This window comes from Heliangelus exortis, chromosome 2, assembly GCF_036169615.1.
Source record: "Heliangelus exortis chromosome 2, bHelExo1.hap1, whole genome shotgun sequence".
NCBI lineage: Eukaryota > Metazoa > Chordata > Aves > Apodiformes > Trochilidae > Heliangelus > Heliangelus exortis.
Window position 1 is genome coordinate 79,649,631 of NC_092423.1, and position 27,768 is coordinate 79,677,398.

A 27,768-nucleotide genomic window follows, 5' to 3' on the forward strand; every position below is an offset into this window, starting at 1 on the left:
AATGACTACACATTGTTTTATTTAGGAAAAGCATTATAGAAACAGTTAAGAGAGTTGCTGGTGAAAACTTTTGCTTGCTTGGTTCTTAAGGAGAAAGATCTAGAGGAAGAAATCAACCCGTTTCTCTGTTACTGCCTTAGGAAAAAAACCCCATGGAGTATAGAAATATTGGACTGCATTTTTATGTAAAAAATTATTTCCTGAAGACAGTCTTATAAAACCTTGTAGTATTGTTTTGTTTCCCTGCTTTAAGTTACACAGAGGAGTTGTACTGTATGTCCTTCCTGTGTGTCCTTTGGGATGTGCCCAGCCTTGCTCAGAAGTTGAGAGCAAGGACCTCAGCAGCCAGAGCAGCCCCTCTCTGCATTCTCCCACCTGGTAGCGAGGGCTTGTCCTCTCTTTGCTCCTCTTTTTAACTTCTCTGGAACCCTTCCACATGCATATTTTATAGTTTATTGAGCTGCAATAAGTAAATGCCTGTGGTTTGTAAGGGGCCATTTTATCTGATGTATTGCTTATTTCTAGATTATAACTAGTTGCTTCTAATTGTAGGAGCCTTACTGTGACTCCACTTTCATAGGATGACTGGCTGTTTTCCTAGTATCTATCAGCTGCAATGAATAGAATATATTACTGACCTAACTGAAATCAATAAAATGACTGAAAATATTAGTGCTGAATACAGAGATGAGTTTTTTGTGATGCTTCAGAATGCTTTTCCTTGGTATATGGATAAACTTGTCTCTCTTTAATGAGTATTTCATTAATATGGAACTACTTCGTCTTCATAGCTGTTGAGATTATTTTTATCACTGTGGGATAAAAACAGTAGCCTAAATAGAAAATAATGCCTTGTTTCTTGCTTAAAGGGATTTTTTATTTAGATTGAAAAAAGAATTATGTTTTTTGTATGAAGAATTTTACTAAATATCTCCATCTATCGCTTGTTTATGTTTTTTATTTTTAAGCTTTTCAAATAAGTTATTAGGAATTTTAATGTAATAGGATAGACTCTGGCAAGTGTGTAAAGCATTATGCTTCTTTTTATCCTGATAATTTTATTGTTGTGTTTTCTTGGTATATGCAAATTCCTTTTTAATCAGTTTAATACAGCTTTTCATCCACAATCCAACAATATATTTATGGTGTTCTGCTCTTATGAAAAGCAAACCTTTTTATCTTAGATTACTGCATCTCTTTAAAGATAACATCCTTTTAACAGGAACAAAGCTAATAGATTTTATTTCTTCAACATTTCCTGGGTTTCACACTTGTGTTGCTAGCTGAGGTCTGTTTGCCATTTTCTAGTAGTTCCCCTTCTCAAGTATATCCTTTGCATTAGGTCAGTTACATATATTGTGTTGCTTATCTGGCACTCCATCTCTTTGAAATATATCCATGTAAATGGTTTATTTTCTGTATGAGTATGCTCACTATAAATATATGAGTGCAGATTTTGTGAAGGATAATTTATTGTTGAATATTTTATTTTGAAAAGGTAATTATCATACAAAGTTGTCCCTGAATGTCATGCTTGTCCACTCAAGTAGAGGACAGGAGGCAGATCTTCAGTAATGTAGAGCCATAAGGAGAATCTGTTAACCACTGAGGAATGTGGAAAAATGTTTAAAACAATGGATGATGAGTAGAAAGGGGTACTCAGAAAAAGGAAAACAAGTCTGTCTTGTAAACAATGCTGCTTGTGCTAGGTTTTTTCCAAGGCATCAGCAAAGTAGTGCAGGGAGGGACAAGAGAACAGTGAAGGGATTTGCAGATGCTGATGTGCAGGTTTTCTTAATAACTATTGAGTAGGGGGAAGGCCTGCTGATAAATTACCAGGAGTGTCTGGCTGCAAAGGCTGGTTGGAAGCAAAGCTAGCAGTTGCTTTGGGAAGAAAATAGTCCATGAAGGGGCCTTAAAAGATTTTCCTGTTTTCTGGGGGGTTTGTGTTTTTGTTTTTTTTTAAGCACAGCTGAAAACTTCAGAAAAGGAGCCAAAATGGTGTTTTGGTGAAAAAAAATGTGCTAGGAAAATGCATGTTTACAGCCATGTATCTGAATGGGTAAGAACAGAGTTTAGCTGCCTTGCATATTTCAACATGAACTGCCTGCGTGTAGTCTTCCGCACCTTGATGCCTGTCCATGGCCTTAAACTGTAAAAACCTCCAGCACATTAACATTTTGAGTGACTGCCCAGTTTGTGGGAAGCATGTGTTGCACATTATTCTCACTTGTTGAGGAAAGATAGTGGAGAAGGCAGGGAAAAGGGTGCTTTAGAAAAGAGGTAAAAAGTTGCTCACAGCTGCATTTGGAAAGAGGAACATGCATATCCTTTAACCAAAAATCAGTAAAAGATTTTAAAAATATAAATAATTCTAGTGCTTTTAGATAACTATGCCTCCAGGAACTATAAACCTCTAGGAAATTATTGCACTTCCCACTGAGTTTTCCAAAGAGGCAAAATGCTAATAATTTTGCAAAGCATCTTTGGTAAACTTGTCAGTGTTTTCAGTATGGATTCAATGAAGGGCTTTTGTAATTTAGCTGTGTTCACATTTATGCATCTTTTCCACATTGCTGTTAAAAAACATTCTTATTGCTGTATGTAAAAAAACCTAAAACAACTGTGAAAACAAGAAATCATGTTGATATAATCTTCATTAAAAAAAAAAAAAAAAAAAGCTAAATCTCTTTAAACTGATGCTTTCTTTAGAATAAAAATTTATTGTAGTACAAGCTAATGTGCCTTTGTTATTGCAGCTGGGGCAGTTTAAACTTGTTTCTGGTCTTGAGTTCCCTTCTCCCCTCTAATCTTTTTGTGCCTCACAGCTTGCTCAACCCATGGGAAGTCTGGCACAAAGGAGGAGGACGTGGGAAATGTTTGGACATGTGTTCCAAGTATTTCTAGGTGTCCCAGCTACTCTTGATATACTTAGGAGGAGAAGATGACATCCAGTATTTTTTGCGAAACATTTTGCTTTTCTTTTTTCTGTCCTCTTCTACTTTTAAAGGGCAAGGAAGTTTTGGTTTTGGTACCCTTGCTTTGGTCCGTTTTGCTGTAGAGTTTGGCTTTTTCAAAATCCAAATTGAAAAGCTAGTGTTCGTTTTGGGAAAAGAGCAGTTTGAACACCTCCACTTTCATGGTTATTGTTTCTGTTGTTCTCCATTGTTCAGTTTCCAGATTATTCTGAGTTATGACTTCTTTCATATTTTTTGACTTTTCTCTGAAGGCATGCTGTTAATGGTAGGATCTGTAAATGGTAGGATCTGCAAAACTATTCAGTTTTGCACAAGAAAAGGACCTTGATTTGCTTAGTCCAGGAACCTTTAGAGAAGGTAACTGTCCTGAAGGGTGTCTTTGTGCCTTGACTTGAAATAGTCATGAGATTCTGAACTTAAGAATCCCCGTTGTATTCTAGGCCAAAATGGAGCAGTGCCCCTGCAGACACCATCTATGGTAGAAGCCAGAATGTGTGGATGCAGTATGTGGATGCCTGGTATTTAAAAACATAAAGTTCTCTAAAATCTTGCCTTGTTTTTTTCTTGTATTACAACCTTTTATTTTTAAAAGAAACACATTTATTGGTGTGAGTTCTGAATTAAATATGTGTGGTCTTCATAACTAGGAATGAAATTGTTATTGCAGTTTTCTAGTGACCGATTTTTTCCACTGGTTTATGAGAAACATAACATTTTGTTGCTGAAAGTGACCAAGTTTTCTTAGAACCTTAATGAGAATTTAGTCAAAATAAATCTTTACTCAGCTTTCAGTGACTATTTTAATTGAGCGGCAGCATTCTGTTAACTTTTAAACATATGCCTCCTTTTGGTTCAGTTTAATAATCTGTGACATAGAAGTGGCTGCTAGGGCTGTTTTGCAGGACTATGTCACTGGTTTCTTTAGTGAAAAATCAGGAGGGAACTCAAAGCTTGCCATCTGCAGGATGAGATATTAGCATTTAAAATCAGTTTATCGTTTGAACACCTGTTGGAGAAAACTCTCTACCTTCCAAAGTGTGGCAGATGATATATTTAAAAAGAATGTCAGAAGAGTTGTCATGATATTTGAAGTTTAATTTGACTAACCTTACTATGCTGTAAAGTGCTTGAGAACTCCAGGGGACAACTTTCCTTTGGTCTTGTTGCTCTTTGAAATGTGAGCTTAAGGTGATGATCCAAGATAAAGAAGAGTTACATTGTCAAATTAGATCATTAAAGGAGAGGAATAAACAGCTGAAAAACCTTTTAAGAATGGGCAATGAGTTGAGTTTTTACTAGAATAATTTTGTTTGGCAGGTGATATATTGTGAGTGATGATTTTCTACTTTGACCTTGTGTCTGAAGTTCATAAAGTCCAATAGAATCATAGAATGATGTAGGCTGGAAAACACAAATACGATGCATTCCAAAAAAAGAGTAATCTATGCAGTTTGTCTTCAAGCATAAGTATTAGATATTCTGTGGAATGGGAGTAACATCAAGTATTTCAATAAATATAAAGGATTTTGGATCTTGATGTGTTTTCTTGATATCAAGTATAATTACTGCCTTGTAACAAAGGGTTTACCCTTCTCATTTAGGTCTCTCTTCATGGGAACCCCATTTTGATGGGAAGGAATGGAAATGATTTAACTTGTCTGAATAGAGCAAGTTGTCTAAATCCATCTGGAGCCATTCTTAGGTGACAGTTCTTCCTTTGTCTGACATCCCATTTGTTTCAGAGGGCCTTATTTTGTGTTTTGTAAAATATTTAGAGAAACAGATGGTTTTAAAATAGGACTTTATGAGGACAAAGGCAGAAGATGAATGGTATTCTGCTGTAAGATGAAATTACTGGAAGCATTGGATTTATTAAAAATTCATTTCCCTCACTACTTTTCCCAGCATCTTAAGGGTGAGCTTCATCTCCTTCGTGGTACCAAGTACCTTTCTTTCTGATTGTCTGTCAGTATTATGAGGTGGAGAACTCCTTCCTCATTAGTCCTTTGGGAGTAATTATAGGAACTGAAAGGCTGAAGCTGGAATTGAATCAGTTCCAGTCCTGTTTGTTTGGTGTTTTGTGGAGACCAGTGCAGACCAGTGGGAATGCTTATAGTGACCTGAATGGAATTTTTAGCATGGGTGCTACTCTCCAACTCTCCTTGTTCCTTTGCCATCCAGCTCTGGCATCCTTAATGGCTGAGCGAGTGGGGTTTTTTTCTTTTTTTTTCCTCTCTAAGGATATAGGCCACACATTGGAACTACTGTGTCTGTATAAATAAATGGAAAGAAAAATAATTACTCCCCTTGGTTATGCTAGTGCAAATGAAGATGGTGTTCCTTCTAAGGCAATTTCTGTAGAGTACCCTAAAAAAGGGATGAGGAACTTCTGAATTTTCCATCATTTCCCCTCTCTGAATTGCTGCCACACAGAGGCAAGTAAAAGAGCATTAAAAAAGTTCTGACATAATCTGATGGAAAACAGGGTAGTGCAGAATGGGAGAGGTTGCCTAAGAAATACATTGTATGCAATATATGGCATACACAGTTAACAGTACTAGATGGGCAAATAAAGAGTTTTTTCTACAAGTTTCCCCACAAGATTTCCAGTGTGCACTTCAGGGACTCAGAACAGAGGTGCTGTTGAGTAGCACTAATTGCATTTATTGACTTTACATCCCATTGTACAGATGAAATGCTTAGAAAATGAGCCTGTTAGTTTTGCCATACTGCTGTCAAAAGACTTTGACATTTTTAAAGGTATTAGTCAATAGGTAATAGAGAAAATCTTGTGATACTTCTTTAGCTTTCCCTTATTAACTTTATTTTTTATAGGGAGAGCAGATTTTAATTTACAAAATGCATGGAAAGCTCTGAACCTGAGAAAACAACATGTTTTAAACCTCAGTGATATAACTGTAGCAAATTCTGCCTTATAGAAAAAAACCCAACAAAACAAAACCAAAATACTAGAACACCAAAAAGCAAAAGCAAAAAAAAAAAAGAAACCAAAACAACAAAAACAACCCCAGACCCCCAAAACAAAATAAAATTAAAAAACCCACAACAAACAAACAAAAAATGCTGCAAAATAGGACACAACAGCACACGTAGCCTGTCCCTCGAATTTTTAAAGTAACCAGTTGTCTGTAATAATTCTTCAGATTTACCTTTTTTAAGAGATGCATAAATAAGGCCTGAATTGGGATGCTGTCAGGAAAAGGCAGCCTTTATAACTAAAACCACTGTATCAATAAATGTTTATTGCTGTCTTTTGTTATTAATATTTTTGAGCTGCCATTTAATGGCTAGGAGGATAAGGAATTAATGAGCTACAGGAGTATAGCTTCTGCTTTTTGTTTTTGCTGATAAGCTCCATTTGAACTACTCTGAGATATATCACCATCCTGCTATAACAAGATGTATATAATAAACTAAAAATAGTGCACTCATATTTATTTTTTCTGCTCTGTTTGGTCCCTGCCTCCAGAATGCCTGAACTCTATGTATCCAAGCCCACCGCCTGAGCATCTTTTCAAACACAAGCATGAGGTGTGTAGGTCTTCTGAGGTAATGCATTTTACAACAAGGACAACAAAGTCACAGAGAAATTATTCCCCTTTTTTCCCCCGTCGTTCCCAGTAGCAGACAAAACAGCATGGAAGTTCTCTTTCTGAAAGGTGGAAGAGTATTTTCTACCAGATGCTGCTGAATCTGAACCATATTATTAAGATTTTTTGGGGGGGGAACAAAGAGTGACGGTGAATTAGGTTGAAGCTGTATAAAGAACATTTTTACCAATTGGAGCCTGATTTTGAGTAACTGGGAGGGCAAAATTCTCCCAGTGCAACACAGTTAAAATTTGTGATTTGAATCTTGACTATTGTGTCACTAGAGGAACCACCTGTAAATAGCTCTTTGAATAGAAATGTGTAGTGCAAACAAAAGCAAAAGCCATCTTTTGTCATCTTTTGACTTTGGCAATGGAGGCTAAGAGTAGCAGATAAACTTGTTTTGGTTTCTTTTCTACCACTAGGAAAAGAGTGGGAGACAAGAAAATAACCAAAAAGGAAGGGTAGGAAAAAAGAAAAGCCAACAAAAACATTCATTAATTTATTTATAAAATTGATTTATTTTTGAGAAGAAAAGTTTTTTTTATTAGCTGCATGGTGTGGTCCTGAGACTAGTTCAAACAGTTTTATCATTTTAAGTTGGCTAAGACAGAGGAGATCAAAGAGGCTGCTACAATGTCTGGTTAAAACATTTCTAAGTGATCTGCTAGGATGCTGGGGCTTCCAGTAAGTCAAGGTTGTCAATTTACAAGTAAATTTTCTCTTTTGATTAAGCCATTCTTCGTGTTATTTAAAGGAAGAAGTTTAAAATTCTGATCACAGTATCCATTATTGCTCAGTCTTAATTTAGTGGTCAGGACAAACCAAAACCCAGAGAACAACTGCTATCTATTACTCCCTTCACCCTTCCAGGGAAGATGAAAGAGGAAAAACAAAGAGAGACTTCAAAGTATGAAGTAAAACTAGACTAGGAAAGGGAAGGTAAAAAATGGGATAATAATGACCTATATAAATTTATACAAAATTCAATTTTGGTGGTGGCTAATCTAAGTGTCTGAAAGTTCCCTAATGGAAGAGCTGAGTTGGGCAAAGGGTCCAGAGCTCTTCTCAGTGTAACTGATGGAGCTGGATGCTGCAGAGTATGTGGGAAGCTGAAAGCAAAGAGCAGGAGCCTCTCCCTGAGATTTCCAAGCACAGGAAGCAAAGGGAGCAGGAAGAGGTGGACTTTCCACGCTCCTGACTTTTATAGGGTATGGTAAGAAATGGGAGGAAATACTGACCCCTCTGTCCCAAAGAGCACCCTCTCTCTAGGTCCTTGTACTGATACCATAAAATTAACTTTCCTCCCCTCAAAATGTAACAGTCAGAAATTCCCAAGGGAGAGAACCAGTGGGACCTGCTGGATGTTCAAACCGATGTGCCCTCCTGGACCAGCACTGGCTGCATGGTGTCATGATGTCAGAACAAAGAGCAGGAGTCCTAAACCCCTGAGGGGTGGAAGTGTTGTGCTCAGAAAGGGGCAGAAATAGTCCTGTGTCATGGCAGGAAGAATTAGACAATTCTGTTAATCAGTTAGCAGGTAATTCAAAAGGGTCTTTGTAGCTAATCTTATTTCTGGATGAGAGAATAAGAATGCTTCCTTAGGAGAAGTTTATAAGGGACATGTGAAATTTATCTCTTTGGCTTGTTTAAATTACATAAAAAGCCAACCCTTGGATACGAGACAATCCCAAAAAAGTGAATTGAATGTAGTATATTCCCCATCTGTGTGAAGGGAGTGGCTTAACCATGATGTCTTTTTCTTAAGCAAATGAAAACAAGGAAAAAAACCCCAAATCCATAGTGTTCTTAAAATGCAGATGCATCTGATCTGCAGCTACAAGCAGTATTTATATTCTCATTTAGTGCACAGTGTAAGTAAAGCAGAATTTTGAAGTGGTCTTGGAGTTCTAATGTACTTTCACGTTTCCTGATGCTTCTACATTTTCAGTTTCCTCCCATCTGTGATGATGGCTGTAAAATACAACAATTATTTTCAAAATCATATCTATATTTTTAACCCTATTTAATATTCTTCTGTTTAAATCTCATTTTAACATTGCTTTTCTGGGATGAGTTGGTATACCTTTCTGTGTGGTCTAATTTTCATTTACAATCTTTCTGTATCAATAGTGCCTCCAGCACAAAGTAATGTGTGAGCCAAATTACTTTGTTTTGAAAAAATTCAGACCTTGAGGCTGACTCAGATGTGGGGTGGGTGAAAGCACTGGCAAACGTAGCATGGACAATAAGTGTATAAATTTACTCAATGATAGAGTTTGAACTTTATCTTAGACAAAGTGTGGTTGTCTCACAGATTTATCTGCAGTGCACAATTCTCTTTTCTTTGTGTCATTGTTTCAAGTTCTCTTGAAAGAGCCTGAGGATTTTGGAACATGACAGCTTTTCCACAAGTCTTGTTTGCATTTGTGAAGGGAAAATGGGTCCTAACATTAGGCTTTAGATATCAGGTCTGGGTGTGCCTTTGTTCTTTCTTCATGCTTGTGCTCTTTATTTATTATATTTGTTCTGGGAACAAATACAATAGGACTTGCTCTGGTGCAGATGCTGATGTTGTAAATCAAACTTTCTTTTTGTTCTTTTTCTGCTGCCTGCTGTCAACATGTAGGACATCATTGTGGCCAAACAGAATCATGTACTTCGTGCTCTACTTAATGGTTTAACTTTTTTTTTTTTTTCCTTTTTTTTTTTTTTTAAATAAACGAATGTGACATACTGTTTGAAAATGAGTATTGGTTCTGCAATGATTGGATATGCTAGAGGGGAGAGCAAGGAGGGCTGTGAAAAGAAGATAAATGTGGGCACAGGGCAGAATGATTCTGGGATCTTCTGCCTGCTTTGTCATTGAAGCTGAGTGCACAGCTGGGGACAGGAGACTTTCTTTTAATGACAGCTTATGATGAACTAGATGTTGTGATGTAATTCTTGACAAGCTTCCTACTTATACACTAAACTCTTCTCCTTCCTTTATTTTGTTAATACTGATCATAAAAAAAAAAAGTAAAAATCTGTTGAAGAGGAGTTTGGAAATTATTATGTGTGACCTCCATGGGACGAAGCCCAGGACTGAAGTGTTTGCCTCTGTATCTTTGCTTTGCCTGAGGCATTTGTGATTGCTTTAGCACTTCTAGCAGGCAGGGAGCTGGGAGTGTTCGTGCGTGTTGGGTGGCAAAGGGAGGGATCGGCTGCAAGAATGCCAAAGCATTTAATGCTTTCACTGCTGATGGGGAAAACATTTGGCCCTGGGTTAGAATATTTCAGACAAATCTTGGAATATGCTCGGTACACAAGCAACATATTCTTGCTATCTCCGCGGTCACCTTTCAAAAAAAAAAAAAAAAGAAAAAAACAAAACAAAAAACCACAAAACAAAACACCACAGCATGCAACTTTGTGCTGAAGAGAAAGGAGAAGAGATAAGGAGCTTGCTGGGGGAAGTGGGGAACATGTCTCAGTTTGTGAGTTACGGTACCAGATGGACTGTGCTGTGTGTTCTGGCTCTGGTGATGGATAAGTTTTGTCTTTCAAGTATCCATCATTGAAGAAGAACAACCTAAGTCAAAGGAAAAGAAAAGGCACTGTAGAGTAAGCAACTCTTGTTAATTCTCTCTTATTTTTATATATTATTGCAAAACATTTGAGCTGGAAGCCTAAATTGTCTCAAGCTTGTATATGTGCTGCACCAAAAAGAACACAATGACCCACAGTATCATGTAAGAACTCTCCCCCCATTTGGAAAAGCAGATTGCAGATTATTTTTTTCCTTGTGCATCTCAAATAAAATTAATAGATTTACCCAGTATTTAATATGGACTCCTGTCTTTAAAACGTAGTGGATATAATTTCTTTAAATAATTTTGAAATGGATAAATCAGCTTGTGGAATAAACTAACATGCATGAAAACTGGTACAGTTGTTAAACACTGTACATTGTAATGGCATTTTGTTGGGTTGTTATTACTTCAGCTGCATAATTGTGGGAGCCTGTTGCATGTTAACAGATGCTTTCCTCATAACCTCAAGCTACATGCACCGAGTTATTTTCCTCCCCAGACTATCATCTTTGATTCTCCCAGACTACATATAATTTTTTTTTTTTTTTTTTTTGCTCTGTAGCAGTGCATGCTCTAGGCAATAGTGAGTGTAATACTTCAGGCTTTGTTAGGCAACGAGCATTATCAGTGAGAGCAATAATCTGGGTTGGTATATTCATTACTATTTGCCATCTGCAGTATCTACATGGATCTGTTCAGTCCTGTTTCTCTAGAAGTTAGCTGGGCACTTGAGAGAATGTGACCATAAAGGCTTCCTGAAATTGTCACTATACTTAGGAGTTCACTTGTAGCTGGAGCTGTGGTTTTTACAATGCAGTTCACTGAGATATATAAAAGTTTGTATATTATGTAAATAAAATGGGATATTTTAAGACATCTTTGCATTTTACAGTGGTAAATGTTTTTTTTTTTTACAGTGGTGAAGGAGGGAAAGAGCAAGGTTCTCAAGGCTGCACAACAAATCAGTTGCTGAGCCAGAAATATAATGCAGGTCTCATAATTCCAAGCTTCATCCTTGGTCCTCTAGCAAGCAAATGTCTCTGAATTAAGTGTGCTACACCAAATATACCAGCTGGTATCCTGTAGTGCAGGAAATATCTTTCAGAATAGCAAATAAAACCCAAGGTTTTCCTGAGGGTTGTGGACTTCTCTAAAAGGCATCTGTCATCTAAACTTCAGTCGATTTTTTGAAAACTAGATTGGGAAGTTTCATTTTTTTGTTGTATTGTTTGGTTTTGGCTTTTTTTTATTTTTTATTTTTTCAAAAGGTCAGATAAAACATAAGATTTTTTTTTAAGGTTATATATTTAAGATGCTTTTGCTCAGAATTTGTCTTCTATGATACCCATAGTTTTGGTTTTACCTTATCTTGCATTCCTTGGAAAATAAAGTAGCAATATACTGGTTAATGAAAGAAAGGGAATAACTGTTCTGTTTTGTGCAGATTAAGTGCACACCTTGCAGGGCACTCTGTTTTGCTTGTTGCCTAAATTGGTATAGATATGGAAGAACTTTAATGGTGATCAGTGATATTTGAGATTTACATGCTATCATCATTGAGGCTGAGAAAACTGGGTCTGTTCAGCCTTGAAGAGAGAAGGCTTAGGGGAGGCCTTATTACAATGTTTCAGTACTTAAAGGGGGGCTATAAAGAAGATGGAGACTCTCTACTTAACAAGGAGTCCCATGGACAAGATTGCTCCTTGCAAGATTCTGATTGAATGCAAGAAAGTTTTTCACCCTGATTACATTCAGACATTGGAATGGTCTCCCAGGGGAAGTGGTGGATTCCCCTACTTAGGAAAGTTTTAAGTCTCGGCTTGACAGGGTGCTGAGACATAGAATATAAACAATAATATTAGAAGGGTTGGACCAGATGATCCTTGAGGTCCCTTCCAACCTGACATTCAAAAGGAAAGAAGAAAAAAAAAAATCAATTTTGAGTGCATGACTTAAATTTGAGAATCAGATAGGACATGGAATTACTTGGCAGAATTCCATAAAAGGAATAACATTCTAATCCATGGGCAGTAACTCTTATTAGGGCGGGTAGAGTGACATTGAGACTGATTTTCTTACAGGTAAAAATTGTAGAAGAGGTAGAAGCACTACAGCATTGCATTTTGGGGAACAAAAGAGGTTCTTAGGAAGATTGTTGCACAGTATCCTGCCTTCAGTACTAAAACATGAGCACATCTATTGAGTTTCATTTTAGCACCTGCAAATGCTAGAAACCTTGATTTTTATTCATCTTGTACACACACACACACACACATACACACACAAATAAATATGAATTTCATTATGCTACAGCATTTTCTTTGTTGACCTTGATTATAAAGTTGATTTCTCTGGTCATAAAACTCTTGGCCTCTTGTGTTGTCAGCATTAACACAAACTGGCCGAAAGGTGTTATTCTTATCAGTATCCTGGAACTAGAATAGTCTGAATTAAAAATCCAAGGAACTACAGGTTCAGGAACCCATGTAAGGATTTGGAGACTACAGCAAATACCTGTGGCAATGTAAGACCTGAAATGTTCCATAGACTTCAGTGAAAGATGAGAAAAGCACAAGGATAGATAGTGTCATGCTCAGGAATAAATATTTTCAGAAGTTTTGCTGTCAAAGTTGAGATTAGAGCTACATCAGAACTGATTTATTTTAAATAAAAATACTCCGTTGTATAATTTGCAGAAACTTGGATGAAAGCCACGTTTACCCCACTCTTTGAAGTCTTCCTGAAAAACATGACTTCAGTGGGAGCAAGACCATGATAATTTTTCCTTTATTACTGTTCTTCTCAATCTCTATAATTTTAAACTATGTAATGCTATGCATTCTGTCAGCAGCCTTAATAATGTATTATGCTTTTAAAATTACTATTTTGGGGATCATGATGGTTTTTGGCAAGAAGTTAGGTCTTCTCTTGGACTATAAATCTGTGGTGTTTAGTTAAAAGGTTAAATTTACACCAAGGTGTCTTGTCACTTAGACTTACATGTAGTTAAAGCAAGAAAATTGGGCAAGCTTAGCAGCTATTAAATGAGCTATTATTAGACAAATCCCTGAAAAACCAAATAAATGTTATGTCATTCTCTTTTCTAATTTTCAGCCAGAGAACTCTGGCTGACTGACTTCACGTATTCTGATCTATGGGTTCCTGTCAGCATTCCATTTCCTGTCCTGGCGCTCCAGTCTCTACATTTGTTCTTATTTTTGGCCTATTGAAGAATAAAGTGATACTGTAAATAGAGTTAAAGCTGTGAGTAATTCATGAAGCTAATTTTCTCTGTCATGATTTTCCCTTTCAATAACCCTGGAAAAAAGGTACCACAGCCAGTAGTATATCTATCAATATGCAAAATATGACCAAGGCTGATATTTTTGAGCAGTGGCATGTGTTGCAGCAGACTCAGTGAATCCGCATTGTAGGACTACTCTTCTTGTCTCCAAAGATGATCTTAATATGACCCATGAGCGTCTAGTGTTCTGGTTAGGTTGGATTTACCATGCCTATGATGTAAGTCTGACAAAGTGGGTGAGTCAGGTCTATTGCTTAAGCGATCTGCACGTGGGAGCCTGTTGTATGCGTGTGCCCATGTGGATGGATCTTGGACTTGGAGCTTGTGTTCAGCAAGGCAGGAGCCATGCTGAATCTTAAGGGCATTCTGGAACTACTCCTCTGGATATAATTTCTGAGTTGAGCTGGAAAACCCATCTGTGCAGATCTGGTTGCTTCCCGGCCCTGCACAGGAGGGGGCTTCAGGGGTGGGTGTAGCACTGGATACAATGAGCTGTGGTTGTGCAGCGTGTACGTGTCTGTGGATGTCTGCCTGTTTGGAATGTGTTTGTGTGGGCTGGTTCTCTTGTCTCAAACAGATGAGATATGATCAAGGACATCATTGATTTTTTGTTTGTTCTGCTTTTTTCCCCTGAAGAAAATCCTGTATTTATTTGGCTTTGGATTTACTTTAGTCAATATTGTGATTTGAAAAGTGTATAAGAAGAATATTTTAGTATTCCTATTTCTTTCATGTTCCTTTTGCCTCGATTTTGCTTAATATTTGCAATCTTTCCACCCTTGTTCTTAAGTCCAGCAAATAAGCGGGTTTTAATGAGATCTCTTTCTTTATGTAAGGACCTTTTCAGCATGAAAAGAAGAAGATAATTAGTAATATTAGCTAACAGACACTATAATTTTGTAGGAGCGCAAGGTTGGATATAGCAAGTGTTCTAATCATCCCTGATAGTGGGATATGATTGCATAATGCAGGTGTTTAGGAGGAAGGGGAGGGAGGAAATTAGTATCTTAATTATTATTATGTTTAAGTCCCTCTCAGTTTTAGTACACTTTCAGTTTCAACATGTTTTTATTTCCTGCTGCCAGATAGCAACAAAAAGAAATAGTTTTTTCAATACTATTTTAAGCAGTATGTAAGTTTTACTCATATGTGATCAGTTCTCCTGTGTGTAGATGGTGAGAGCACTGAAGTGGGTAAAAAATCCATCTCCCTGGAGTTTCTATCACTTCTTCAGCCCAACCAACATCAGCAGAAGTTGCTTGGAGCAGCTTGTGATCCCTGTGGAGCAAAAGCCAAGACTGGCAGGTGAGGTGATGTAGAGCAGGCGTGTTCTTATCCCTCCCAGTGTCCTGTTTGTGCTTCGCACGGTGAGCAATGGTTGCCTTTAGGAGTTGCATAAGAAATCCTGGGTGCCTGGGCAAGCTCCCAGCTGCCTGGATAAGGTGAGGTTGCTGCTGTGGCAGAGCTCCTGAGCAGTGCCGTGCAGCCACAACAGATGTGGGAAGTCTCAGCATGCAGATGAGCCATGGTGTCTAGACATGCTATGATTATTTCTTTGCTCAATTCAGTCTGTAGCCAAATATCTTTCCAAATACACTAGACAGATGTGAGAGGGGAGCCCATATCCATGTGACTGCAAAAACTGTGAACTGCATGTGCACTTTCCTCCATGCCCTTGCCAGATTTAATCATACTACTTGGTCGTACCAATGACTTAAGTATACCCTATCCTAACAGCAGTGGAAAACATCATTCCTATGTGTTTTTTACTAAGTTCAGTGAAGATTTCTGGAAAACTTTCACTAGTGTGCATCTATGTATGCTTTTGTATCCATTTGCAGAGTTTTTTTTTCACTTGTTCCTTTAAATTAATGTGCTTCTGGGCAAATGAAATGTATCATGACTGAATTTCCCTCTTTTGTGCTCATATTTGTTGCCGAGAGTAGGGAAGAACAGCTATTTGGAAAGAAAGTTTGTCTCTTGTTTTGACTGGCCATTTTCATGCAAGTTTTTGTCTTAAATTGAAACTGATCATCTGATTCAGAAATCATTTTGAAAGGAAAAGGTGGGAGGCAGAGGGAGGGAGCACAGCCACTGTATCCTTTTTGCTTCAGCAAATGGTGATGAACCAAAGGAAAAGTAAGCTGAAACATGGCAATATACCTGAAATAATAGTAGTTGGTTTTTGCAGCCAGTCTTCTGATTTTGTTGGTTCAATTTACATTGCTATAAGATTGGTTTGCTGTGGGCTATGTAGGCTGTGTTAATCTAACTTCAGCTTAACTGAATGAATACTCAGGCTAATTTTTGGTTATCCTGCCCACAGTATTTACTGTATTGTGCACTATGAGAGTGCTGCCAAAGTCATAGGAAATAAGGGTTACCGTATTAAGAGGTACAAAGGAAGCAAGACAAGCTCAACAAATTTGTTTCTGCCTGTGTGCATGTCTTTCATTAATCTGTAAAACTCTGCTTTCCAGTTTTGTGGAGGTATTTCTTAAGAATAAAAATAAACTTGCCAAAGCTATTATTTTGCTAAAGTAAAACTAGGTGTTAAGGCAGAAATAAAAATCCTGACATGAGTGGTGAAGGGAGAGTGGGCAGGTTGAAGTGCATATAGAAAGCACCAATACTGTCAGTTTTGTTTAGAAAAATTGAGGTCTACAGTGCTCTTTGTAATATCTCAAAGCATAATAATTCAGCTGCTCATTCTGGTGTAGTGAATGCATACATAAATCACTAGGACACTGCAACTTTGAGAGGGGTTGCTTGTAGTTTTCTGTAGACCTTACAGCATGTTAACAGTTATAGTTAATTACTTGACAGTCTGAATGTCTCCCAGTGCTTTGTCATTACCGTCCATGGGTGGCAGGTAGTTGTGCTGAGGTGTTCAAGTATTCTCTGGTACATAGTAACATAAAAAGCAGAACTTGGTCCTCTTCCAAGATTTAAATTTGTCCTTGCCTTTCTGAAAAGTAGTTACAGTGTCTTTTGAATATGTTTCACCTCCCACCTTGGACTATGAAATTCAAAGTGGCCTTCCATTCCTTAGCTTTGTTGATTCATACGCCATGGAGAACACCATCTAAATCTGCTCTTGGCAGCTTCTACAGCAGAGTTTCAGACTGTTGAATTTCAAGGAAGGCTGTGTACATGTGTGCATATCATATACATTCTTAATTTAGAAGAAAATGTAAATTATAAAAAGCTTGGGGATAGGGGAGCAGGGTATTTGTGAGAACTTTTGATGTGGTGTACATAAATATAGATCTTTGTTGTCCAGTCTGGAAAGTTCTTGCTCACATGATGTTTCCTTGCTATAAAATGTTTTTAGGCAGTACCGCTTATGCATTCGATGGGTTTTCTGATATTTTCATAGGTCAGAAAAGCACTGGAAAGAAATCACCAGTCACTTTATATAAGTGAGTAAATAGAGTGGAACAATGACTCCTTTTTGCCTCATGTCTCCGATTAGGCTCAAGGGTGAACTGTCGATTGGTAGTGTATTTGTTCTGTGCTGTAGACATTCTCAGTCAAAGAAATGGATGCTTAAATTGGATGAACTATTAAGTTTTTTTACTTCTCAAGTGAAATGCCTTTTTGAGGTGCTGGGAGCAGGAAACTGCTATGTGAGTTCTGTCTTGCTGTTTCAGGTTAAGATAACACGATTGATAAGTAGTAACTTTGTTCAAAATGGGAAAAAGATAATTTTTGAATGTTTGCATTGTCTTTTTCATTCCTTCTAAGGAGGTTAAAGTAGTGAAGTGTTCTTAATGATGCATGTCTTTTTCTTGAATATATCTCTTGTATTGTTTTCAATGTTAGGCTATAGGTACGTTTTTCTTAAACTTTGTTTTATGAAAAGATGAAAGAATGTTTAAGTTTTACTCACCTGAATTTTGTCATGGATTTCACATGGGGCCAGATTTCAGCCAACATTTTAAGCATGTTTAATTTTAATCATGGTTAGGGCACCAAAGAAGATTTTTACACTGAGGATTTTTCTCAAATTTGTATGTTCTATTCATTTTGGTAATTCCATGACAAGTTCTTCTCTTTTCTGATTCTTGCCCCAAGCTTCCAGTTATTTTAAAGATTTTTGGTTTTCTGCTTCTTTCTTTTTGGTTCTTGTTCACACTGTGTAGTTCAGTGCCTTAGATTTCTAATTTATTGTCCTGAAAGACAGCTGTTTAATGAGTGTTATAAATGTCTGAGAACTGCTGATGAACACTATCTTTGATAGTTAACATTTCTCTTTTCTGTTTCCTTCTCTCCTAGGATCCTACAAGAAGCAAGACCTTGCTGTATTAGTCTCTGCACAAACGTTAGACAGAGGCAGTACATGATTACAGAGGGATGGTGACTAAAAGGTAGGTAAGAGACTGCACCTTGTTCACTGGGTAGACAGTGATGTCATGAAGAGATTGTAGGATATTGTCTGGAAAAAAGACTTGAAAGATAGTTTTGTAGACCATTATAGGTATTCTGGCTTTCTCTCCCCCCTGAGCTAAGGAAATGCAAGAAATGGAAATGGGAGGAGTGAAAGAAAAACAACATGCAGTTCTCCTTCTCTCAAATTATGCTAATCTTCAAAAAGGGAAACATGTAAAAATGGGAATGTTTGCTTAAAGAAAAACTGAAAGTGCAACTGTAAGAGTAACGTGTTTGTAGGTGGCAGAGACTGTTTCAGGATGGTGTTTTGGAGGCTTTTTGAAACAGTCTAAAAAAGACTTAGGAAAAGGAAGCCCATATAGCTAAATGACAGGATAGAAGAGACTATTAAAAGCAAGAGGATGTATTAAAAAAATCTGTGGCTCCATTCAAAGAAGGAAATAGGACCAGAAATAGGACCAAATATAGGAGCTATCGGGCTAAACATAAAATTAATAAATGCATTTTTCAATGACACCAGTATCAGGAAGTCAGGTGAAGAGTCTGTGGGGGCCTGCACATAAGCATATTATGTAATGGATGGTCTGAGATAAAGCCATGGCAGAAAACTAAATAATTGTGTGCATGTGCTCACCACTGAAAAGCGTGGGGTGGTTCCTGTTTTGGAACCTGTTTTATGGGAGGTTTGTGAGGTTGCCTTTCTTAACCAGAAGCATTTGTAGGCGAGCTTGGGGAACAAATTGCATGTTCCAAATTTAACAGGTCCAGATGTAGTTTACTGAACTTTTGAAGGAATGGAAGAGTGAAATAGGCTATCTACAGACTGTGGCATACAGCTTCTTTCTTTAAAGTGCCCCAGAATTTGGGAGGTTGAAGATGTCTAATTGGATGCCACGTTTTAAAAAAGCATTCATGTGAAATCAGAGAGTCCAGAATCCAAGAGACCTTTTCTTTAAAATGAGTAGAATAGTAAAAAATTAGATTAGCAGCTGTTTTAGGAAAGACATTGGATAATATGATAGGGATAACGAGAAGGAATTAATTTCTGTGAAGGGGCAGCCTGATGAAGAGGAGTTTTAGACACAGATTAATACTAGCCTTCAGCTACTAGAAGGATACTTACAAAGATGACAGAGCCAATGTTTTTAGTAGTGGCAAGCCATGTTACAGGGTGTTAACATACACAGATTGCAGATTGAAATATTCTAGTTGGGTATTGTAGGAAAATCCTTTTTACTGTTCAAGTCGCAGTTGGACAGTGCTACAGCTGACCTGATCTGCTGTGGCTTTTAGTGGTCAGTCAGCCTGGAAGGCTCCCAGAGATTCCTTCAAGCCAGCATTTCTGTGATTCCAAGTCTTGCTAAACTTCTCTGTCCTTTGAAGGGCATAACCAGCATGAATTTGAGATATGTGTTGTTCTACATGAATTTTGCAAAAGCTTTTCTTACTCAAAGTCCTCTCAAAAAGCTCTTAAAGGAACAGACACAGATTAAGGGAGAGGACTGCCATCTGTGGAATAATTCTTTAAATACTAACAAACAACAAAATGGGAGCAAAATGTCTTTGAAATCACCAGTGAATTTCTACAGAAATCTCTGACTGCTCAGGAGATCTTTATATGGTGGCTTGGAACAGAAGTGTGGTGACACAATTGGTTTCTGAAACTACTCAGGGCAAAAGAAGGTAAAAGAAAAAGAAAACGAAAAAAGGGTACAAACTGCAAAACTGAAAAAAAGAAAAGAAAAAAAAAGCTTCAGTAGCCATTAAAATGGTGGATGAAATACAGGATCAGTAATGGTAAAATATTTAGAGCTGGCCTTAGATCTTGGGACTAGAAGCTGTAATTTAATGAAAAAAAAGGTGGTCTGTACTTCATTAGCAACCAAAAAGCACATTTATATCAGGATCTTCTCTGAAAGTAAAGAGGTCAAAATATCATTAGTCAACTCCCTAAATCTGTGGTGTGTTTGCATCTTAATTATGCTGTGCTGTTCTAGTCCAGAGTGTTTAAATTTCCTGTACCAGCATCTGTACCTCCTTTGGGAAGTTTTCTGAGGGGTTTTGAAATTCAAAAACATGGGAGGAGTTTTTTTCATTTGACTGGAGAGGATAATTGCCCTTTGTAAAAATGAATTTTTTTAAAACAATAGTAAAACGAGACTAAAGTCTCCAACTCCAGCTGAAGTGGAGACTGAAAGGATTACTACATAATATGACCAAATCTTGCAGAGACAAAGATGATATTCTCTAAGCAATAGAGGAATCAAAGAGGAGAGGTGCCATGCTAGATCTTGCACTCACCAATAGCTTATGGGCAGTTTAGGCTGCAGTGACCATGAGATGGTGGATTTTAAGATCCTCAGGGAAGCAAATAAGGAGGTAATCAGCAACAAGATTGAAACCCTCTACTTCAAAAGAGCTGATTTTGGCCTCTTCAGGAATCTCTTAGAGTACCACAAGACCCTAGAGGGATTGGGAGCTCAGGAAAGCTGGTTGACTTTCAAGGATCATCTCCTCCAATCTCAGTGGCACTGCATTCCTAAAAAGAAGAAATCAGGCAAGAAATCAGGCAAAAAGGTCGTAACCCTTTTTTTTTTTTTTTTTTTTTTTTTTTTTTTTTTTTTTTTTTTTTTTTTTTTTGTGTGTGTCTATATATGGATGTACAAGAAACTCCTGGCCAAAATCAAACACAAGAGGTAAATCCACAAAGGGTGGAAGCAAGGAGAGGTAACCTGTGAGGATTACAATTAAATTGCTTTCATTGTTTGTGATACCAGAAAACAGGCTAGAAAAGCTAAAACCCTGATGGAATCAAATCTGGCCAGGGACATTAAAGATAACAGAAAAGGATTCTATAGATATGTCTGAGAAAAAAGTAAAAGGAGAGAATGTGGGGTCCCTCCAGAGCGATACAGGTGACCTGGTTACTGAGGATATAGAGAAAGTTGAAGGTCCTCAACAATTTACTTGCTTCAGTCTTCACTTGTAACCACTTGAACCACAGCATTCAAGTCGCAGAAGGCAACGGCTGGGTCTGGCAGAGTGAAGAACTGCACAGAGTAGGTGAAGATCAGGTCCAGGAACATGTAGAGAACCTCAAAGTGCACAAGTCCATTGGACCTGATGAGATACATCCACAGGTCCTGAAGTAGCTGAAGTTGCAAGGCCACTAGCCATCATATTTGAGAAGTCGTGTCAGTCTGGAGAAGTTCCCACAGATTGGAAAAGGGGAAACATAATGCCCATTTTTAGAAATGGGAGCAAAGGAAACCCAGGGAACTACAGACCAATCAGTTTCACCTCTGTGCCAGGTAAAATCATGGAGCAGATCTTCCTGGCATCTGTACCGAGGCACATGAAAAACGATGAGGTGATGGGTGACAGCCACCACGGCTTCACTAAGAGCTAGTTGTTCCTGAGTATGGTGGCCTTCTATGACAGAGTTACAGCTCTGGTACATATGGGAAGAGCAACTGACATCATCTATCTGGACTTGTCCAAGGTGTTTGACACTGTCCCACATGACACCATTGTCTCTAATAAGAGGGACATGGATTTTCTGTATGGATCACTCAGAGTATAAGGAACTGACTTGAAGGTCTCACTCAAAGACTTGTGATCAATGGCTCAATGGCCACCTGGAGACCAATGTCAAGTGGAGTTCCTCAGGGGTCTGTTCTGGGTCCCGTGATGTTTAACATTTTTGTCAACAACATTGACAGTGACATTGAGTGCACTCTCAATAAGTTTGCCAATGATACCAAGATGTGTGGTGTAGTGAATTTGCTTGAGGGAAGGGATACCATCCAGAGGGTCCTTTGACAGGCTTGAGAAATGGGCCAGTGCAAACTGTATGAGGTTCAACAAGTCCAAGTGCAAGGTCCTGCGTCTGGGTCAGACCAACCTCAAGCACAATTACAAGCTGGATACAGTGGGTTGAGGGTGCTGATTGATGGGAAGTGCAACATGAGCTGGCAGTGCACTCATGCTGCTCAGAAAGCGAGCTGTATCCTAGGATGCATCAAGAGTCTTAAGTTGTGCCAGGGGAGATTTAGGTTAGATATTAGAAAGAATTTCTTTACGGAGAGGGTGATCAGGCAATGGAATGGACTGCCCGGTGAGGTGGTAGATTCTCCGTCCCTGGAGACATTTAGAAAGAGCCTGGATGTGGCACTCAGTGCCATGGTCTAGCAACCGCACCGGTGGGTCAAGGGTTGGACTTGATGATCTCTGAGGTCCCTTCCAACCCGGCTGATTCTATGATTCTATGAAGAGGAGTGTGGCATCAAGAGGAGGATCAAGAGAGGTGGTTCTCTCCCTTTACTCTTCGCTTGTGAGGGCCCACCTTGAGTACTGCATCCAGTTCTGGTGTTCCCACCATAAGAAGGACATAGTTCTGCCAGAACGAGTTCAGAGGAGGGCCACAAAGATGATCCAGAGACTGGACCACCTCTGGTACGAGGAGAAGCTGGAGGAGCTGGGATTGTTCAAGCACGAGAAGACTTTGCGTAGCCTTCCAATACCTGAAGGGTAGCTACAGGAAGTCTGGAGAGGGACTTTTCATAAGAGTGTCCAGCAATAGGACAGAGGGAAATGATTTTAAACTGAAGGAGAATAGGTTTAGACTGGATATTAGGAAGAAGTTCTTCAGTATGTTGGTGGTGAAACTCTGGAACAGATTGCCCAGAGAAGTTGTGGATACCCCCTCCCTGGAAGCATTTAAAGCCAGGTTGGATGCGGCTTTGAGCAATCTAGATGAGAGGCATCTCTGCCCGTGGCAGGGAGGTTGGAGTAGATGGTCTTCTAAGGTCCCTTCCAACCTAAGCCATTCTATAGCATGTATTTCAAATAGTGATGTAGAGAGTCCTGAGGAAAGAGTATTTTTCTTGCAGGAAGAGGGGAATACAAGGGTGTTGGTTTAGATAGGTGTAGGGGAACTGCAAAATAGCAGTTCTGAGGAAAAAAGGAAGAGGAATATAACATAGGTTATTACCAATTAAAAGTATTGCTAAGGTAAGCCATTTCCCTGCCCACCTAATTTTTTGAGCTCAACTATCTGTGAAGGAGAGCCCTTACTTGTTGCCCTTCTAACTCTTCTGGTTTCTTCCATGTGACAATGTTTATGTGCTGGTTCCCTTTGCACCAGGCTTGAGAAATTTTGACAAATGACGCATAACAATGAAAGGCTCCTAAGTAGTAGTTGTTTGTTAAATTCTCTTTCAGAAAATGTTCCTGATATGTAGCATGACTTTGGACCACTAAGCTGCACACAGCTTTGTACTGAAGTGATGAGTTGTGCTGTACTTGACACTGCATATGAAGTGAAGGAAGGTCAGAGCAGGATGGATGAGGTCATTCTGTCTGATGTAAAGACCCTTTTTCCTTGCTACACAGAATGAGACTCTTCCCATTAAGGCTTGTTGTTAAATCTCTGAGGTTAATGACATCTAGAGGCAGGGTTTTAACACCTGGTGTGAAACTATATTGTCTTTGAGTTATAATTTTAATATCTTCTCTTTTTTTTGGCTTAAATATCTAGTTAGGGATAAGGTTCAGCTTTCCCTACCAGCAGAACTGCCCTCCCCCAGGTTACACCATGAAATAGAGATGTTGTCTTTAAGTATTCCAAGTATCTCTCAACTGCCTGAAGTCTCACGGTTGCTTTCTCTTGATCATTGAAGATGTCAAGATAATCTGTAGAAAAGGAGACTGTTTTGAGACCATTTGCACTATTTCTGTTGATCCAGGTTTGGTGTATTTCTATTTATTTTTTACTTCCACATGACACTGATTTTTCATACTTGCAGTGTGTGCATTAATGTAGTGTGTGTAATCTGTTTGTTCTGGAAGCTCTTTCTGCAACACCATTCCAAACAGTTTGAATTATTTTTCACTCACCTTCAGGTTGCATCTTTATAAAATAATGGTGAAATCCAGTGCTGAAAACCATGCAAGATTGACAGCCCTGGAAATTGAAATCCTGTTTATCCATGGACAAGATAGCACAGCCTAGCTGGAGCAAACTGTGTATCTTGGCAGTATGACTCCTGATTAACCTGCTGAGATGACCCCTACTTCAGTTATTTATTATTTACAGAGCACTGAAGGTTTGCAAAGACTTTGCACAGTAAGAACATCATGTTTCAATTTGTATTTCCAGTATCTTTCTATATGATGCATTTATTACTGCATAAATACAGGTTTGTGTCTTTAAAAGGAAAAGAACTTTGAACTCTGCACTGGATTTCCCATGTAAAAGAGATGTATTTGTCTATTATTATTATTTGTCTATATTATTAGTTGTAGAAACTGAAAGGGCAATCGTGATTGAACTAATACATGAGAAAACCCTTATCTTTTTATATTAAAAAGTCTAATAATTTAAAAACTGGAATGCCTTGTCGTGACTTCAGCAGTACAGATTTTCTACTAGATCACTTTGTGACTGTCCTGTCAACACCATCTTGAAGTGGCATGTAATAGAGGAGAGAGTTGGTCAGGTATGAAAGAATGGAGGGAACCTTTTACTGTCTCCAAACTATCCTTTTGGAACACTCAGTAGCCTGCAAGTCACATCTTCTCTCTGGAGTTGAGCATGCTGAATTACCACATGGCAAGCATACCTTGCTAGAAAGGGGTTTTTCACTTTTTGGTTAGTTGAGTATGATTCACATTTTAAATCTGTCTTCTTGAGTTACACATTTCCTAACACTGACATAAATTGCCAATTTTTTATTTGGCCGAATGCATACAGTATCAACAACTTTCTTTGGTGGTTTTTTTCTTTCTTTCCCCTTTCTAGGTAAAGTTCTGCATTCCATTATTACACAAATCTACCAGTGGAAAGGCCTTGCATCCGCAGCATTTTCCTTCTTGGCTCTTTATTTTAAATTCCAACACTTCCATTCCGTAGACAATTCTCATACCTATGATCCTTGCACCACTGCTATGTAATCTGAAGCTTTTCTACTTTGACTTCATAATTTTTCAACACCACATCTGTAGCCAAAGGGTATGTTTTAGTCAGACTTTTATTTGTATGACATTTTATTGTACTTCTGGTTTTCATTGTGTTATTGACAGAGGCCATTTACAAGAGTTTCATGGTGGCATTTTAGCGCTATTTTGTGTTTTTGTTTTGTGTCGGGGTTTTTTTTGTTTGTTTGGTTTAGTTTTTGTTTGCTTGTTTGATTTTTGTTTGCATGTTTTTTGTTTTTAATGACCATTTGCCTTTATACTCCTTCTAGTTCTTTATGATTGGAGTGTTGTTCTGGAAGTAGATTCAAAACGTATCTTTCTGCAGTAATATGCAAATGAAATCAAAGCTGAGAGTTGGTAAATACAGGAAAAGGAATTTACCTATAAGAGGATTACAGAGAGCAGAAGGAGTTAAATTTGTACCAACTAAGAGCATACTTAGTACCACTGGCAGGCTGAGAAAAGAAATAAAACCAAATACAGTTAAGTTAGTGTATTAGCATTTTCTGTATGTTTAGATGAATACTCTTTCCTGTTGATCAGAGGGTTTTGGTTGCCTTACAAAAGAAACACTGAGGCCTAAAGTGACTGGAAAGCTGAAGGGAGATGTGCTGCTAAGTCTTGATTTGTAGGGGGGGCATATGTACTTCCCTACTCTGGGTTCCATCCTTCCTTGGGGTACAGCATTCACACAGTGGTAAAGCCACTGTCTTGAGACACACCAGGAAGGAATGGGCTATTCCACAACCACTTCAGCATCTTGGATATGACTTTTCTAGCTTTGTTATTTACTTACATGTACGTATAATGACTGTTACACAACCTGAGTGATCGGCTCTGATATCTCTCAAACCTCTGTGATGGAAAGGAACAAAGAAATCTGTAGAAGTCTCCATGCAAGCCCCAGTTGCCAGTGTGAAATACTTTTAAAGGACATATGAAGGACCACTTCAAGATCTGTTGTCTTGAAGTTGAAATGGCCTCTTTGGTTCTTTTAGAAATGTTGTGGGCATGGTGGGAAGGACAGGGCTACTTATAGTCATGCAGAGACCTTTCTTCCTTGTCTATTAACCCACCCTTCTTGGATAACAGTACCTCCAGTGCAGTATGCCAAATTTTTGTATCCCTAAGCAAACAGGCAAAACACTAGTGCAAAAATAATTATAAAATACAGTAAAAAATATGGCATTATAGGGTCCATCATGAGGTTAGTTCTGGTTCGGGCCTATTGTCCAAGCCTGAGCACTTCAGTTCTAGCCAACACCTCGCTCAGGACTGAGACAAATCCATATAGGTCAGCAGAAGCAGGTTGTTGTGCTGCCTCACAGCAAGGTATTGAGGGAGAGGAAGAAGGAAACTGGGTTTCAGTGGAGGGAGAGTGGAAAGGGCAAGATCTGTGTGTGACAGAAGATGCAGCATAACCTAATGAGCACAGCTGCTCTCTGGCTTTACCATTCATGTGTACACGAGTTACAGTGGTCTTAAAAATGCATCTGGTGACTGGTTTGCCTGTAGGGTGGGGGATGATTTGAGGGAGAAAAGGATTCCAGTCATAAAGCTGCGTGAATCTAGGAGTTGAGGCATGCTGTTGTTAGCTGATGTTGGACAAAGCTTGGATGCAACCACTAGGAAGTTCTAGAATGCTTGGGAGGAAGTGTCTTTGCTCAGGGTGTGGCGTTGGAACAGGGATGTGGACTTGGTATGGAAGAAGATGAAGGGACAGGCCAGTAAGGTGAAGTGGAGGCTATACTGGTCTATTTGGGGGAATGGCTTTGCTTATTGCTGTGACCTGTTGTCTTAAGTGGGTGTGTAGTGCGCCCAGCAAAGTGGATCTCATTCAGCTGTGGTGGTGGGGTGGTCATTCATTCATCCCAGGAAAGGAATCCTTGCCTGGGCCATGTGTGCATTTGTTTTTTTGAGGAATGTGATATGTGAGGGTATGAAGATGTACAGAAAGTAGTGCAAATAGGTGTGCAAGCTGTATCATATGGCTTTTGGGTGTAGATCTTGGTAGTCTCAGGTAACACTAGCTAAGGAGGTTCTGAGTGCCAGTCATCCAACCTTGCCTGATGGAGTGGTGTAGTGCGGAGGGAGGCTTTCCAGAGGCTATTGCTCTGACACTAGTGATTGCTCTGTAGCATAAGATGTAGGTCAGGAAGAGCCTCTTTAAGCACCTGTGAGGGGTACTTGAAGAAAGCTGAAACAATGCCTTTATCTTTAGAAAATTTTGAGGGAAGATGTAAACCATCCAGCATATTCGTATTTATGAGCTCAAGATGACTTCAACACATTCAGCCTCTGAATCTTAGATTCTTCAAAAGGAGGAGTCCAAGATATGTTTCAGTGTATGCTATCTGTGCATACATACTCTATACTTATAAGATTCCAGAATGATAAATAAAAATGATGGATATAAAGCTATAGAAGTCTAAAGTGATTTTGGATGTGAGTGAGACATCAGTGACACTTCACGTAATTCAGCCTTTGACTGATGGAAGCTGTCGGCCACTGAGAAGCCACTGGGAAAGATGTCACCAGACAAATTGGTTTTTCACAACATTGTTAGTTTGTGAAATAACCTAATGGAATAGATTTTTTTTCCTGAAAGCTCTAACTGAAAATCATTTTAAAAAGCATCATCAATAACGATTAGATAAAACATGAAAATGTAATTAAGTTAAAATAACTTTTTAAGATAGTATTTCACACCTGGAAAAACCAGTATCTTTATTTTTTTTTTTTGAAAAACAAATACACACAGCAGCAAAATGTATGTTCTGAAGGAAGCCCACAAGAGACTTCTGTGTATTGAAATATGTCAAGAACTATTCCTTGTTTAACCTTAGGTGATTTGACATCTCCTTATGGTTTGACAGCTTCACTGGTTGCATTACACTAGATAAAACATGATTTCTGTTGTGTCAAGTTTT

General features: G+C 38.5%; 1 protein-coding gene across 6 annotated transcripts in view; it reads left to right on the top strand.

Annotated features, from left to right (window-relative positions):
- SEMA5A (semaphorin 5A) overlaps positions 1–27,768 on the top strand; it is a 312,014-nt gene that overhangs the window by 62,382 nt on the left and 221,864 nt on the right. For all 6 annotated transcript variants that reach the window (XM_071736701.1, XM_071736699.1, XM_071736695.1 and 3 more), the window contains exon 2: positions 17,747–17,838. The gene's annotated coding sequence lies outside the window, so the exon portion shown is untranslated. The remainder of the gene's footprint in view (positions 1–17,746; positions 17,839–27,768) is intronic.